Raw genomic sequence first — 15,260 nt, forward strand, 5'->3', positions numbered from 1 at the left:
ATAGTTTCCTCCCTTGTCATTCCTTTGTCTGTCCATCCGTAATCACTAGTGAGAAGGAGAAAAAGGTTGAAAAAGCAACAACAGGATCATAGTGAGTTTTTTTTTTACTTGCTAACTTTTAAAAGGATCACATTTACCAAATGCTGTATAAAAAAAAAACCTGGTGTATTTGGTATGAAAATGCTCAATACCAGAGAAGCCCTGATTCCATAATTTTGGGCTATGTAAAGAAGTGACTTACAAACTAAATTTCTGTTCTAATCGATAGCAGAGAACAACCTAAACAGGGTTGCTGCGTGTGGTTGTGTCGTGTCGTGTTGTGTTGTGATGTGTCGTGTTGTGTCGTGTTGTGTTGTGTTGTTTTGTGTCATGTTGTATATATACACATGTTTAAGTGTGTTGTGTGAGAAAAGGATCATCTACTATCTCAAAACCTCTTTGCAAACTCTTCATAACTAAAAATAATTAAACTCAGCAATTTGCCGATCTCTGTCTCAACATCTGTTAAGCCAACAGTCATTTCTAGTCGCCTGTGGCGAGTGGGCGACCGATCTTGTTCCTGCCTGTAAAGAAGAGAACTTTATCAACCGCTCAGGCTTTTTGAAGGAGTGCCGGTGTAACACGAAATTTTTACTCCACGAAAAATTTACTCTGGTGTAAATATTTCGTACGAAATTCTTACTCCGAGTACACTTTTCGTACGAGAAAAGAACTCCCCAAGGCACGAAAAAATTATTCCTTCCACGAAATGTTTACTCCCCATTTTATTTTACTTCCAGTAAAAATATCGTACGCAAAAATGGGATGCGGGCGAAGGGATAATGCCAATAAGTGATCTCGCGCACACGAATGTCGCGCTACCCTCCTTCCACCCCTTCCACCACCAAGACTAACAGGGGACAAGGGAGTAAAAATTTCGTACACCTGGCATGGGAGGTTAAATTGCTCGTGTTGGGGTGAAGTAATTTATTCGTTATTTATTCGTGAGGGGAGTAACATTTGTGTACGAAATGTTTACTCGGAACTCACCTGTCTTGGGGAGTAATTTTCTCGTGCAATGGGGGAGTGCTTTTTTTCGTAAAGGGAGTAACTTTTTCGTACGAAATGTTTACTCCGGAGTAAAAATCTCGTGGGAGTAATTTTCTCGTGTTACACCGGTTGAGAGACTCGGGTAAGGCAGGTGGGAAACACACACGCATGCCGAGGGGCACAATCCAGTCAAATGGTTTCGGTTTGCATGGTGTTGCCTCCTTATTTTACACACTAGTTGGTAATGAACGTGGATCTGTAGCATTTAATTGCCTGTCTAGAAATACAGTTTGGTTTTGGATTGGTATTTACTTGGGCGTTTGGTTTTTTTCATCGCTCCTCCCAAAGTTGTCGCACATGGAAACCATTATTCCCGTTTGCTGTTTGATATTTCCACATCGATTTCCTAAAAACGGACGAGTTTCATCTGCTATACGCATGCGCCCGCGACCGCAATGAAAAAATATGATGATCGAGAATCGGGACTTCGGCGTTTCTGGTACTGATCGCGGGTGAACGTTATTCACGTACACTGATCGATGATTACAATTTACTCCAAATTGTTCAATAAAAAGTGCAACATAAAACACGATAGCCAACAAACAATCAAACACAAACTAATACGCGTACAACGATATCAAATCCTGAAGTCAGTACATTTCCCTTAACATAACAACTAAAACGTCTCAACATAATCTGCGCAAATAGAGTGTCCTCTTTGTATTAAGCGTACTTTCAATTCAAACATGTGACAAAGTGCCAAAAGGTGCGCATGGATAGAGTTGCATATTTGAATTGCAAAATAAAATATGTTGCAAACATGTGTTGTTTTTGTTTTTGGAGGGTACTCAAAAGTAGCCGAAGAGACAGTACAAACAATTAAATGTGTGACCCTCCACCACGGAATGAGTCGGATGTCACCTCGCACGGTTCTGCGCTAGGATATGTCCCGGGGGTGTCAGGTATCAGTGTGAGGGTCACCTTCGTCACAGGCTTATAACTAGAACAGTTTTAGCTCTTTTCTAAAACGGTTTTCACCACTGGATAGAGCATACAAAACTCTTTAAAATAAATTAATATTATAAAAATCATGCAAAGGTGACATGCGACTCATTCCGTGGTGGAAGGTCACATTTGTGCCTTGAGTGTAAAGCACATCTCGAGTTTGCTGTACGAAAAAGCAATTTAAGCCTGAAATCAAGCTTGCGAAAACGGACAACTGCACATATGGGCCCGTTTAACCAACATGCTGCTCATCACACAGTAGAGAACATTTAATTTAAATAGTGAAATATCATGGACAAATCAGTCCTTTCAGAAATGTGACAAGCGCGGACACTTGAATAATGAACCAGTGGCCGAAAACCTGGTAGAAACGTTCGTGGTGATCGACGGACGTCATTGTTGTCGTAATACTTACTTCGAAACCTTTTCGGTTCAATGCGTCGTCTGCTACACTCGGAAAACCCGAATGTCGACGTGATTAGCTTCAAAACATGTCGCACTGTTGCTACAGTTGCGATTTTTTTGTATCTTGCGTGTATTCGGCTTTATAACGATGGTTTTCCATCGGGTGCCATTTTTGTCTTAAGAAATGACGTCACAGCTAATATTGTCAGTTTTCAGGTAAAATGTAAATTATCGATCTTACAATACTTGAAGTATTGCTTGCAATTTCACACAGTGATTGTCAATCATATGTCTTTCCAACAAATGTTCATCTCTGTTCAGATTTCATTTCCTTTTGTTTAACCCATTGTCCACTTTTCATGGGCACCTTTTCGCACTGAGTCATATGTTGAACAATTATTTAAAAAAAAAAAACTAGCAATGTAACCACTGAGGTCAAGTGATCTTTAAGTTTTATTTAATTTTGTTGAATGCTATTGTGAGTGTGTCCCATAAGGTAAGCATTGCTGTTTTAGTGAAATATGTCATCGCTCTGTAAACCTCCTGTTAGGCGAAGTCGGGCTTAAAGAATGGAGACGAAGTAATACAAAATGAGAGAGAAACATTTCAGGGATCCCATCTTGAAGAAGTCACATGTACATTAGAATGAACGTCTGACCGGTGATTCTCTGGTAATGGCTACACACACACACACACACACACACACACACGCACGCACGTACGCACGCACACACACACACACACATATATACACACACATACACACTAACTCCACTCTCAGTACCCAGATCGGAGAAGATCGGTCCAGTGGTTTTCTCTGAATCGCTCCACACACACACACACACACACACACACACACACATCACCACACATACACACACACATACACACGCACATGGCACACACACACGCACGCACACACACAAACACACACACACACACACATACACACTAACTCCACTCTCAGTACCCAGTATACCGAGATGCATTTAGTCAAATATTGACGAAATGTAACAAAACCAGGGACACAAATCTAAAAATAAGCACCACTACAGCGTGCAAGGTGGGAAACGCTCGATAAATTGGATCAATACGATCAATTGATCGTTAGGTTATGGAAATGTGTTGCAATGTGTGTCACTGCAGCATGATTATATACCTGATTAGTATGCAACGATTCAACCTGTCGGTGCGTGTGCAGCTGTAATTGGTCTCTTGGATTGGATTTTGGTGTCTATTTCAATGTCAAGCCCGTTGCACGCATAGAGGAAATTGATATTTGTGTGCATTGCTTGAAAGCTAAGACGCATTGCAGCATTGTGTGGACCAAAAACTTGTTCTTGTCAAAGGAAGTGTGAGCAAGGAGCGTCTATTCAGGACACACAATCCTTCTGTGACGCTTGGTCATAACTCTGAGTTTTTGAAATCAAGTCATTTATTAGGGAAGTCGTGACTTCTGAAAACGTCTGAGCAAGTCGTCTGCAATGACCGTGCTCAGTTGGCCGTTACTGCGCGCTTTGCTGACAATTATGGATTACGATGTTTGGAACATATTTAAAACCATGAGGTTAGTCAAAATTTTGTTTTCAATTTTAAGATAGTTTTAGAAAGATAACTATTGTAAGAAAAAAATATATGAATCGTTAACAATAACGATAGAAGCTCAAATCTTGTGGTGTAGAACAGTTTTTGGTGGATATGATTTCTGACGGAAAAGTTATATTGGCCGGTCTCGTTTATTGCCAAAACTGGCGTAATCACAGCAAATGACAATGTGAATTATGCATGACCAAAACACATTCACAAATAATGATAATTCATTTGGTGACAAAAGATTATTAAAATGAATATATGAAGTAATTTGTTCTTCCTGGTTTTACATAATTATATGCAGATGTTGTGAACAAAGTTCTGAATATTTCCATTTTACATACAGTCTTTTAATGTGACTATGTACCAAGCGTAGAACTAACCAAGCTTGAACTCTTCTGACAGATTTATCTATCGAAAAATGCATAACTTGTATTTTGTAAATAGTTGTGTCCCGCTCTCCCTTTCTGTCTTAATTTTGTAATTTTCCAAATCACTGTTTTGTCGCTTGCTCATTTTAACATAGACGGGGAATCGAGACGAGTGTGTGTATGTGTGTGTGTGTGTGTGTGTGTGTGTGTGTGTATGTGTGGAGCGATTCAGAGAAAACCACTGGACCGATCTTCGTAAAATTTAACATGAGAGTTCCTGGGTATGATATCCCCAGAGTTAATCGATAAACAATAACATTGTATGACACACTTGGTATCTGTATGTTTAACTGTACATTAATCTGTGGCACAGCAAATTTAACATTTACTTTTGGCGCGAATTTTTACAATACATAAATGGACAAGAATGTATTAATCAATGCTGTTGTGTCTGCGGTGTCAAAATTTGCGACATCAACATAATCACGAATCCACACACACACATACGTATGCATATGCACATAAACTTAAACATTTTCATTTACAAAATACTCAAACGTCTCAACTCTAATTCGCAATTAAACATTACATTTAAATCAATAGGCCTTCCATATCTAAACTTGCTGATACACATTTTTGCTATCAACAAAATATGATTAATAATTTTGTTTGTTGGGGTATGCATTCCTGGTAAATAACCAAACAATACATCATCAGTCATGTTCTGTTAATATAACATTTTCTTTCGTATTAACAAAAATACATCTGATAACATGTTCCCAAAATAACTTCATTTTTCTACATTTCAAAAAAAAGTGCTCAATATAATCTATTTCATTACAAAGACTACACAAATTATTTTCTTTCAACTTCATCTTGTGGAGTAAAATGTTTGTGGGGTAAATATGTAATATTTTCCTAGTACATTTAATTGCCAAGAGCCAATATTTTCCGTCAATGGAAATATTATATTTATGTAACCAGAATTTTACAGAGCATGATGCGCTTGCTTTTGCATTTGTTAAAATAGCGCGGAACTGTTTGGGGGAAGGTTTTTTTTAACAGGTCTTGTAGACAGGGCCCAGATTCGTCCCTCACGTTTCCGTTGGCTGTGTCGTCTCGCAGCGCACGCGCGCGAAGGGCCGTGTGCAAAGCATTATACTCAAAAAGCCGTGTGGCGCTATAACCAACAGTGGTACAAATTTGTTCATACGGGACAATATTACCGTCTATCCATATATCACATACAACATTCACCTCAGCTTTAATCCAATTTTCTAAACACAAAACATTCTTTTTTAAAACAATACCTGCATTATTCCACAAACATTGATCGATAAATCGTTCTTTTTCAACAAAAAAACAAATGTCTATTTTCAATCCATTTTTTTTAAACATGTTGCCAACATTTCCATTTTATTCTCATAAGGCCCACAAACTGTCTCGGAGTGGCAGTTGATTGAAAACAACACAGACGACTTCCAAGAGCGTCATAATAATGTCTTGGAACTAATTTCCAATTTCGAAAATCTGTTTGCTGTAGCCTAGCTGCCCAGCATAACAAAAAAGATGTCTGCATATCATGCATATTTATCATGTTAATACCGCCCATTTCTAATTTGTCACACAAAACTGTTCGTTTAACCTTCTCAAATGCTTTAGTGTTTGAATACGTATGTGTGTGTTGTTGTTGTTGTTGTTGTTGTAGTTGTTGTTGTTGTTGTTGTTGTTGTTGTGTGTGTGTGTGTGTGTGTGTGTGTGTGTGAGTGAGTGTGTGTGCATGTGTGTGAATGTGTGTGCATGTGGGTTGGGGCGGTGAGGGTGGTTGTGTGAGAGAGAGAGTGAGGGTGAGCTTTTCGATTGTTCATTACTAGTAATATGGGACCAGTATTCAGAACAGTCTTTTCTGTCTAGGCGTGTGTTTCTGACTTTAGACTCAATGTAACGTCAGTTTACATCCCACACAGGGCCTCCGGAAGTGTTGTTCTCACGCAGAGTGTTGTGGGTGTAAAGTTGTATCCGGTAGTGACGACACTATTGGAATTGGCTGTCACAGTGTCAATCAAATTCGCTAACGATCACATCAAGCAAACGTTTACGGTGGACCTGGCGTAAAGTAACAGAAACTGCCCTGCAACGCATACTGATTAGGATCCAAAAAAGTAAGTACAATGTTTTGGAATTCTCTCGTTCACAATTAGGCTCATCATTTCTCATTGCACTCAGCTCTCAAACGTGTACCCTGGACCGTCTTCGATTCACTGAGACTGCATCATTTTTACGAGCGTTCAATGATTCCTTGTTTGGGTGCATTTTTCTTAAAACAGATATTGAATTTTGACACAGTTGATGTGTAAACTTTGACCATCTCATTTTGACGCGTAGACAAGTTTTCAAAATTTCAATTAAATGTATGCTTTTCCGGTGATGTTTTCTAAACTGTTATTGATACAGTGTTGACATTTTGCACAGTCATGTTTAACAATATTTTAGGGAAGCTGTACCTCTAATCTTGGCCTTAAACACATCATAGCTCAGCATGCAGTGATTGCAAAGTGCACATTTTACCCTAGCATTTCATTAATATTCAGAAAGAAGTAAAACAGATTTCTTTAATCATGCACACTTTCTTTGAGGTTTGTTTTCGGAAGAAACCAGTTCCATTTAATGGTGAAAAGTTACAAAGTCCAGTAACTGTTCATTGTGTTTGAATATGTGGAGAACCAATCACACTGTGTAGTCTGTGTAGCTGTGCAGTGATGGTATATATATTTTTCAATTATTGTATTTGTATACATCATTGACCTAATTATGTCACATTATGTTTATTGTTTCGTACCATTGAATGTATGTAATTCTTGACCAACTTGTATGGAAATTGGATTATATTAAAATCCAATCGAATCAAATCAATTTAACTTTATTATCTCACATGGAGAAATTGCAGCGGTGGTGCATGTAACATAAAGACAAACGAAACACTAAAACATCATTATTATGATTAAATACATGTACTAAGTAATAACATTGTTCTGAACTAAACACCTCCCTGCATACACATCTTTCGCTGTTAAGATTTAGGACAAATATGTAAAAGAGTCAAACACACAAAAAATGCCATTCAATTCCCTTTAAAAATCACAAACTACCACATCGGAAATATGCCGTTATGATGCAACAGATTTATAAACACCAACACGGTCATTGGATCCATCCAAAACAACAACGGGGGAATTTCCCCCTCATATAATCCAGACCTAAAATAGCAGCATCGGAATCACACAAAAAAACATTACTGTTTGTTTAAGAGCGTGATGGAAAATGGAATAAAACTCTTTTTAGCCCTGACAGTTCTATTTTTCTGGCACACGGAACCGTCAACGCGATGGCAGTCGTTCATAGTACTGGGCCAGTATATGTGCTTTGTCATTTGCAATCATTTCATCTTTTCGCGCCACTCTTCTTTCGTAGAGCTCAGTCAAACTCATCTGTCTCTCACCCACAATCTTGCTGCACATTCTCACGACCCTGTCCAGAATCCTGGTTTGGGTGCATAAACCACCAAACCAGCAGACAAAACCACAAGTTACAACAGACTCAATAAAACTCCTGTAAAAAGTGCATAAAAACATTGGGTTCACATCCAGGGATCTCAGTTTCTGTAGAAAGTACACACGTGGCTGACATTGTTTGTGAACATATTCAGGCAACATACCAGCAACATAACAATGCACCCCTCCCTAGGTAGTACTGCCACCTTAAATAACTGTTGATTATATAATCGTAGTTATCATGCAGCACCAGTGGCAGCATTAGTAGTATTAGTTGCTGTCGTAGTAGTTGTAGTAGAAGTAGTGGTAGTGATTGTGGTTTTTTTGTTGGGGGGGGGGGGGGGGGGGATGGTGGTGTTGATGATTATAAAAGTGGCAGAAGAAGGTGTAATGTCATAAACTTATTAGTGTAAGTGTTGTTCTTGATTTTGCTTTCTTGCTGCTGATGATGATGACAGCAGGATTTTACCATGCATTTCACGTTTTGATTTAACCTGGTCTGTCTTTGTTTTCTGTATGGACGTTGAATGTTTAATAGAAAATACTGACTAACATTCTTACACAATGTATATATCACTTGATTGTTATCTGACTTAGAACATTATTGCACTCACCTTCATCAGAGCATTTCATTGCACTTATCGTTGAAATTAAAAGCCTGAAAAAATACACTTAACACATACATCAATAAAATCATGTTCAATTGTTCTGGATAAATTCAGTCATCGTCGGTGACGTCATAGACATCAGCAGCAGCAGCAGCAGCAGCATCAGAAACAGCAGCAACAGCGGCAACAGCAACAGCATCATCATCAGCATCAGCATCATCATCATCATCATCATCATCATCATCATCATCAACATTATCATCCACCTGTTACATACACATTCTACCTTTGGCACAAAGCGTCCAGGATAGGTATTCCAGGACAGCCATAGTGCAATACGGCATAGTATGGGATATCCAAGAAGAGTAACTGCGGATGTCATCGGGCAGAGAATTTTAAACAGAAGGGGCTTGGTATTTAAAGGACTTCTTTCCGTAGTTTTGTAGTTTGAAGAGGTTTTCAGAGCTTTGCAGTACCGAGGATAGATATTTGGGAAGGGTATTGCCAAAGTGCCGAAATGCGCTTTGTAAGATGCCGTGAGATTCGCAAAGAATATGATTGGCCATTTCCCCATGATCATGCTCACCCCCACAGGCCTCCACAGACTATACTCAAGATACGCCAGGAGGCCCTTGAAGCCACAGCAGACCGTATTCTGTGTGGCCTTAAGGGCATGCAAATGTGTATGCATCAAAAGGTTTGACAGAGGCAAACATTTATAAACAACAACAAAATCAATTTTTGTGACAGAGGCAAAGATGTGGACTCTGCAATGCATCATCATCATCATCATCATCATCATCATCATCATCATCATCATCATCATCATCATCATTATCAGTAGCAGCAGCTCAAATCAAACCAAGTTAACTGTATGATCTCAATTATGAGAAATTACAGGTTGTTCATAAAACGACAAACACAACACTGCAACGTCTAACCATCATTTTGATACACTAACCAACGTTTGGCAATATTCATCTATTACTACATATATATAAAACTCGATGTAAGTGTGTCTGGCTGTGGTCGCCATACCTCAGAGATGGCAAGAGGCAGGAACAAGATATTGTGCATGTACACTCCATAGGAGCCGCAGATGTGCACCTGGGTTTTAGTTTCTTAATTCATTGTTTCCTTCCTCAGAGTATGGATCTCCCCTTCAATAACAGCCTACATATTGCAAGAACAGTTCACTGCCTAGCGTTCACATCTATCCCACACAAAATGACGCGAAAACAAACCTTGTATGGCTTCTAACGAGGCTGACACTAGTCTTCTTCAAAATGGCAAAACAACACTGCTAGGCACAACAGCTGAAACAAATCAATTTGTATGGGTAGAAAATGAGTTGTTCTTCAATTTGAGATCAAATACAGGGTCACTCTTGCTTATTTTAGTGTCTGCAAATTTGCTTTTGCGAATTTGATTTTGGGGGGTGTCCTAGGTCTCCGGTACACTGCATAAGCACTAATTTATAAAAAAAAAATGAAACGCTTTGTTTCAAACGGTAGGGAAATGAATTATCTTTCTGGCAATATACTTGGTTTTACTATAACTGGCCGCATCACAAAGTTCTACTAGAGCTAAATGTATGTGTTTAGTTTTTTTTATGAGGATTAGTGTAGAATGTTCCAAAAGAAGGGAGAAAACTCATGTGAAAGTTATTTCTTTAACAATAAACGGTTAAATGATGTCGGTGGTAATAACTGATTTAGCAATGAACAACATAAGCTAGAATTTTGATTCATGTCTACTCTCTTGCGATGCCAATACCCGGGTAAAGCCGGGCCCTGACTGCTAGTAATAACAACATATGGGCGAGGATGGATGATGATGATGATGATGATGATGATGATGATGATGATGATGATGATGATTCATTGCAGAGTCCAAATCTTTGCTCTGTCACACAAATTGATTTTTTTTTTTAATGTTTATAAATGTTTGCCTCTGTCGAACCTTTCGATGAAAGGAATAGCAATATCAGAAGTCGCGTGAAGCGATATAAAACAATGTTTTGTGATTTAGTCCATCTGTTGGTCTTGAAAACAAACAAAAAGATCTAACACCCAGACTACTTGTATAAAGGCTTCCCTATCCTAACCTCGAAGACTGAGACGGGTCCAGTCCGTCTACGCGAAGCATGCACACGTAGTACCTAGTTAACCCATTTTCTTCAGTTGTGAGTACAGTTTTGAAGTAAAACATGGCATATCTTATATTATATGTATTTGAATTCAGGAAATGATGTAGAATAGAATGATTTTTTTTCGATCGATAAATAAAATGTAATTTAAATAGTAATAGTAATAGATAATTTATTACATGAATGAACATAAAAAATACACGAGGAAAGCAGCTTGCTGTGTGATAAAAACAAAAATAAATAGCATTCATACATTACTGGCGCATAGCATCATACATACATGGGTAAGACAATTTGGTATCACAGTAACTAATACATACACTATACAGACATGTTGATAATTTTAATGACTAAACTCATTTATCATTTGTAAGCTTCCAAACTGAAATATAATCCCATAGTCCGGGCTTCGTCGAAGATTGCTTAAAATTATAAGCCTGGGTATATGTCACCTCCAATGTTGTTTTACTGTCATCTGTACAGTAGCACATCAACTTTCTTTTGTTTTTTGTTGTATTACTGCTCCATCACCTATTCTGATATCAATCAGATACTCTGACGGTTTTATTTGGTACCCCCCCCCCTCCTTCGGAAAGATTTTTGACTTTTCAAAGGAGATCAAGATTTTAAGCAAGATGTAAGTGACACGTGTGATAAAAAACCTTTTTAGAACCTCGTTTACTGTGATTGACCTATCTTGTAATAGTTTTAACAAGGAGACCTCAGTGTAAACTGAGATGGAAACAGAACTGAATTCGTCTGGAAGAGCCAAATAGTTTGATTAGAAATGAACGACCAACAACCAACCAAACAATCTTGGTAATCATAACACCAACATCACAGAAAAAGGCACAATCATCATCATCTTTCTTTCTTTATTTGGTATTTAACGTCGTTTTTAAGCACGAAGGTTATATCGCGACGGGATCATCACCATCACCACCCATAACATATCTGGACTTCCATCACCTTCCTGGTCACAAACATTTGTAATGATACCTCACAGACGATTTGATTTAATATTATCAGTCACGGTGGAAAAATCATTTCTCTGACCAGAATCGCTTTCAAATCGTTGATTGGCCTGCACTTTGATTCTTTCAGATTCTGGAAATGGCCCAGGAAGAAGTCCCGATAGCCCCGACAGTGGAAACTGGCAATGAAGAGCCACCCATCGACCTACAGCTAGAGCGCCTCCGTCGTCAGATGTCAGAAAATGACTTTGGTGAGTACTTCAGTCTCCAATCTAAAATATACCCAACAGGTGGGGAAAAAATCCTTATTCCAGAATGTCAGAATGTTCATACCATGCAAGAAATTTCGTCATTATCGAAAACTGCATGGATAGCAAGCAAGCGATACGCATGCACGATCACACACACACACACACACACACACACACACACACACACACACACACACACACACACACACACACACACACACAAACACCCCCCGCACCCTCCCCCACACACACACACACACACACATTACCACTTTTAAACTTGGTTTAGTCTTGTATCCTCTTTTGGAACATGAATAGTAACCATACCAAGAACAATTCATGTTTACCTCAGTATTACTTCACTCGTCATAAAAAAAACCTATTCAGATGCGTTTGAGGGCAGATCTTTCTGATGAGGCTGTTGATTGTAAAACCAAAGTATATGACGGAAAAGGCCATTGATTTTCCTACCCTGTTCAGAAAACAGATTGAGTTTACATGACGTAGTGTCAATACAGTGGAACCTACAACACAGACACCCCCCCAAATCAAATTCCCAAAATCAAGGTTCCCGCGTTAAAATCGACAAAAAAACAGAACAACTAAATCGAAACATGTTTAGCATGTGCTTAGACAGAACAATCAAATCTGCATCCAAATCAGTCAGTTTTGCTCACATATCTTGTCTAACATGGACGCTATGGCATGCTGAGCGGTGTTAGGTGTCAATCCTCTCAGATGGCATAACAGGCAGTTTTTGAAGCCGTTTTAGCGGGTAATGAGACACAAAATGGTCCATTTGAGTAACTTGTTAACGCATTCTCTTCAAACGTTCGGCGATTTGTGCTAACACATGTCGTTAACTATACACAGAATCTCAAGTCATTTGAGATATTAATACTGCTGTTATGCGACATACCAGAAAGAGTTTTAAAAATAAAGATATACCCTGTCCGATTAAACAGACAAAGAATTAAAAAAAAATTAGCATGCATTGAGAAAAATGAAAGCTTAAATTCACCCTGAAATGTAAAACAAATTCAACAATGACTGTTCACAGCGCACTTGTTTAAACGCACACACAAATTCTTGGAAAAAGCTTTTTCAAGAGCCATTGATGAGTATATGGCGCATCTGTTATTGTTCTTGAAGATGTCAATAAATCATTTTTTTCGATGAATCAGCAAAAACCTACCGTCAATTTAAGAACTCTTTCTGACATGACAAATAGCAGCAGACCTTTTTTATGACAAGTAGTGCAGGTACGATAATAATAACTATAAACAACATACGATGGAACAGATCACCAATGACGTTTGTGCTTCTATGGTTCAACTTTCAGATATGCATCGTCCATTTCAAAGGGCCCCTGCTCCAGCGATGTACGTGTACGTGTACGTGGACGAAGAAGAATGCCGCGTCTTGGGAATCCGTCTGAAGACTGGAAGCAACTGACCACACTGGACCCCAAATGACGTCTACAACGAGGAGAGAAAAATCCGTTTTGGGTTGGGGTAGGGAGTGGAGTGGACTTGTTTTGATATTGGTTGACATATTTATTGACTGGTGTTGTTCTTAGTTGCATCAACAATTGAAGGAAAAAAGACGTACCTAGCAAAACACAACTACAAAAACAACAAAGGAGCAAGGACAGAAAAACAACACCAACAAAGAAGGCATTGAAGAGGAGTAAAAAAAGAAAGAAAGAAAGAACAACTAGTCAACACTTTGTTTGTGAAACTTAAGCGTTATTTGTTTGTGTTATTGTTTGTTAACTTTTGTAATTAGAAAAAACACACAAGTTTATTGTTAATCAACATTCTAAACGAGGCTTATCATTTATGCATTATGCTTTGCATTTTGATACTTGGCTGTGCATGAGTACTTAAATCTGTATTTTTTGTACAAGTAAAGAGTAAAGGAAGACTACCTGGGGAACTGTGGAATATTTTTATGACATTTTATGATGTCATTCATACCGTAGCTACATTATTTCCAGTGCACACAAGAAGACGTAAGCGCAAGAGTTTCTGGTAATTGAGATAATAAAGTGGTCTATGTCTATGTCTATGTCTATGTCTAAGTATTTGCTTTTTACCTGTACTTAATATTCCACAGGGTAAGGGAGATAATTTTGAGCACCGATGATTAAATCATTAGAAGACATCTGCGAGACACAACGCCAAGATATAAAACTATCGCGGTGTGGAAGGGTCTATAACCATTAAGTAAAACACGATTTTATTCATTTTATTTATATTTGGTATGAAGGGGGGGGGGGGGGGTAATTGTCGCTTTTACTTTATTTTATTTTTTAACAAACATTTTATTGATGGAGCACTAATCAATCATTCAAGGATGTGATAGTTATCTTATCCTATTTACAGTAACAAAATCTGAACGAATTTATGAACTTACAAAATCAACTCATCCATCAAACTACTGTGCTGGGTACCTGAAGCATATCAAATTATGAACATTGCTTATTTTGTGTGTGCTTGAGTCTATTCGAAGCCCTATAAGTTTAAAGCATTCCGTTCTGCATAATGTGTTTAGTAAGCTGATTAGTGCCGGCAAATATGCAAACAAAATACAATATTTGATGGGACATAGACATATGGAGGCATAATAACATGATTCCATTTCCGGATTTAAAGAGAATTTCAAATAAAGAAAAATGACAACATTTGAAGACAAAATGTGAATTATAGGAAACATCTTTTATGTGAAAAGACAAGGTTCAATGCGAACATAAAAGCTCACTTACCTCCTTTTAGAATTACGTTTGTCAAGTAAATATGAATGGCTGCAATTTATAAGATTAACTTTATAATGTAGTTTGAGTGACAGTTGAATGACAATATCTGATTGATGTATATTTTTTCGGAGAATGTATATTCAATGAGCTTATTTGTATTTACACCTGAGATGTTATGGTTTGTACATGAAAAAGAAATCAGTATGTGGATTAGCTCCTGTTTTAAGTATTGGGAGGTTGTGTTAATGCATTGTTAAGGTGTTTCCCTTTTTGCGCTTTGTTTGATATTTCTTAAAAAGCCGGGTATACTTTTTCATAGGTGCTCTTAAAGTAAAACAAAACAGGACGCCAGTTATTAAAACCTGTGTTTGCCAGATAACCTGTTTGCTTTATTTTCGTTATATCATTGTACTTACATTTCTTACATATTTTTATTTTATTAATGAAAAATAAGAAATAATCCATGCCACGAGGTTAAAAAGGATGCATTATGGGTATACAGAAAATCAAAAAAAGCTTTTTATTTTCCCTTTTTTGAATGGCGTGAGCTTTAACAGATTCAAAAGACT

Source organism: Littorina saxatilis, linkage group LG3 (genome assembly GCF_037325665.1).
Source record: "Littorina saxatilis isolate snail1 linkage group LG3, US_GU_Lsax_2.0, whole genome shotgun sequence".
Classification (NCBI taxonomy): domain Eukaryota; kingdom Metazoa; phylum Mollusca; class Gastropoda; order Littorinimorpha; family Littorinidae; genus Littorina; species Littorina saxatilis.